We start from the raw sequence: 2,671 nt of genomic DNA on the forward strand, positions 1-2,671 counted from the left end.
TACTCCAATGTCTTTCCTCAGTGTTTTTCCAGGAGCAGTTTTATAGTTTGAGGTCTTAGATTTAGATCTTTGATCCACCTTGAGTTGATTTTTGTCAGAGGTGAGAGGTAAGGGTTCAGATTCATCTTTTTGCAAGTGAAAATCCAGTTTTTCCAGCACCATTTGTTGAAGAGGTTTTCCTTTTCCCACTGGATTGACTGGTACCCCTTGTCAAGAATCAGTTGACTGTATGTTTGGGAATTTATTTCTGGGGACTCTATTCTGTTCCATTGATCCAGCTGTCTGTTTCTGTGCCAGTACCATGCTGTTTTGATTACCACAACTTTGTAGTATACTTTTGGGGAGTGAGACCCTGCCCACTCCATTCTTGTGCAGAATTGCTTTGGCAATACGGGGTCTTTTATGATTCCAGACAAACGTTATGATTGTCTTTCCAAGATCTGTGAAGAATGTGTCTGGTACTTTGATTGGCATTGTATTAAATATGTAGATTAATTTGGGTAGATTTGCCATTTTGATTATATTAATTCGTCCAATCCAGGAACATGGGATATGCTTCCACTTTTTTGTGTCATTTTCTATTTCTTTTTTAATCTTCTTGTAGTTTTTTTTTGTGGAAGTCTTTAACTTCTTTAGTTAGATTTATTCCTAGGTATCTTATACTTTTTGTGGCTATGGTAAATGGAATAACTTTTTTCTATTTTATCTGTCTGCCTGTTGTTCGTATATAGAAATGCTATAAATTTCTGGATATTAATTTTGTATCCTGCAACTTTACTGTATTCATGTATTACTTCCAGGAATTTTCTCATAGAAACCATTGGGTCTTCCATATATATAATCTTCTCATCTGCAAATAGAGTTTCACCTCTTCTTTTCCTGTTTGAATGCCTTTTACATTTTCCTCTCTTCTGATTGCGTTGGCGAGGACTTCCAGTACTATATTGAAAAGGAGTGGAGAAAGTGGGTATCCTTGTCTTGTACCCATTTTTAGTGGAAAAGCTTACAGCTTTTCTCCATTGAGGATAATGTTCGCTCTGAGTTTTTCATAGATAGCTTTAATTGTGTTGAGAAATAACCTTTCCATGCTGATTTTGCTGAGTCTTGATCATGAAGAGATGTTGTATCTGTTTTAAGGATAAGGGTGATAGAGGCTTCATAGAATGAATTAGGGAGAGATTCACCCTTTTGGATCTTTAGAAATAACTTGAGCAGAATGGGGGTTAACTCTTCTTTGAAAGTTTTGTATAATTCAGAGGTGAATCCATCAGGGCCAGGGCTTTTCTTTGTTGGGAGGTTATTTATTACTGATTCAATCTCCTGGCTTGTTATGGACCTATTCAGACTTTCTATATCCTCCTGACTCAGTCTTGGTAGATTGTATGTGCCCAGGAATTTGTCCATCTCATCTAGATTGTCTTGTTTCTTGGCCTACAGATGTTCATAGTATCCTCTAATATTTTATATTTCTACTATGTCTGTTGTTATTTTGCCTGCTTCATTGCAGATCTGATTCACCTGGTTCTTTTCTTAATAAGTCTCGCTAGTGGTGTATCAAGTTTGTTTATCTTTTCAGAGAACCAGCTTTTACTTTCATTTATTTTCAGTATAGTTCATTTTCTATTTCATTGATTTCTGATCGTATCTTTATTATTTCCTTTCTCCTGGAGTTTTTTTGATCTTGCTGTTGCTTTTCCAATTCTCTGAGGCACGAGGTTAGGTGATCCATTTGCCTCTTTCCATCTTCCTCTTATGTGCACTAATTGCTATGAATTTCCCTCTTATGACTGCTTTAGCAGTGTCCCAAAGATTATGGAAACTTGTGTTCTCGTCATTAGCTTCCATGAATGTTTTGATTTCTGTCTTTATTTCTTCAGTAGTTGTGGAGTCATTCAGGTGTAGGTTATTTAATTTCAATTTATTTGATTTTAAGTTACATAACCTTGAATTCCAATTAATCCATCTGTGAAATGGGGACAGTAATGTACAGTGTTCAAAATCGTGAAGTTTAAAGACATTTGATTCACTGGTAAATTGTAAATCACTCATCTCTGCAGTAATACAAAATTATATCAAGTTCTGTCAACACATTGTATTTGTCCTAAAGGATATAAAGGTGAACAGGGAAGGATTCCTGTGATACTAACACTGTTCCCCAATTCTGCCCTCCACCCCAGTGTTGTCCTGGAAATTCTTACCTAAACAACAAAGGGCATTAAGTCTTAACTACCAAAAATAATTAAGCTACACTGATTTGCAGATAAATTATTACTTGGAAACTTTTAGAAAAGCTAATAACTGGGGCCAGCAGGTGGTGTGGTTAAGATGCTGGATTCCCACTTGGCTGACAATCCTTTGAGTCACAAACCTATCAGCTTGAAAATCACACTGTTGTGTGTGCATATGTGCCCCAAATCCAAAGAGAATGAAAGAGAAGGGATTATATGGCCATTCCCTGCTTGGGATATAATTAGTCAACTTTCCTTGCCCCAAATCCAAAGAGCATGAAAGAGAAGGGATTATGTGGCCATTCCCTCCCCTGGGGTATGATTTCTCAACTTTCCCTCTCACAGTCTGACTAGCCCTCAGGGCCCTATGGCAAAAACCTAAAAAAAAAAAAAAAAAAAAAAAAAAAAAAAAAAAAAAATTAAAAAAAAAAAAAAAAAAAAAA

The 2,671-nt window shown here is 36.1% G+C and overlaps 1 protein-coding gene across 1 annotated transcript in view; it reads left to right on the top strand.

Annotated features, from left to right (window-relative positions):
- LOC102473101 (lipase member J) overlaps window positions 1-2,671 on the top strand; it is a 30,188-nt gene that overhangs the window by 533 nt on the left and 26,984 nt on the right. The gene's annotated exons all lie outside the window — the stretch shown is intronic.

This window comes from Tupaia chinensis, unplaced genomic scaffold (assembly GCF_000334495.1).
Source record: "Tupaia chinensis unplaced genomic scaffold, TupChi_1.0 Scaffold000217_1, whole genome shotgun sequence".
Taxonomy (NCBI): domain Eukaryota; kingdom Metazoa; phylum Chordata; class Mammalia; order Scandentia; family Tupaiidae; genus Tupaia; species Tupaia belangeri.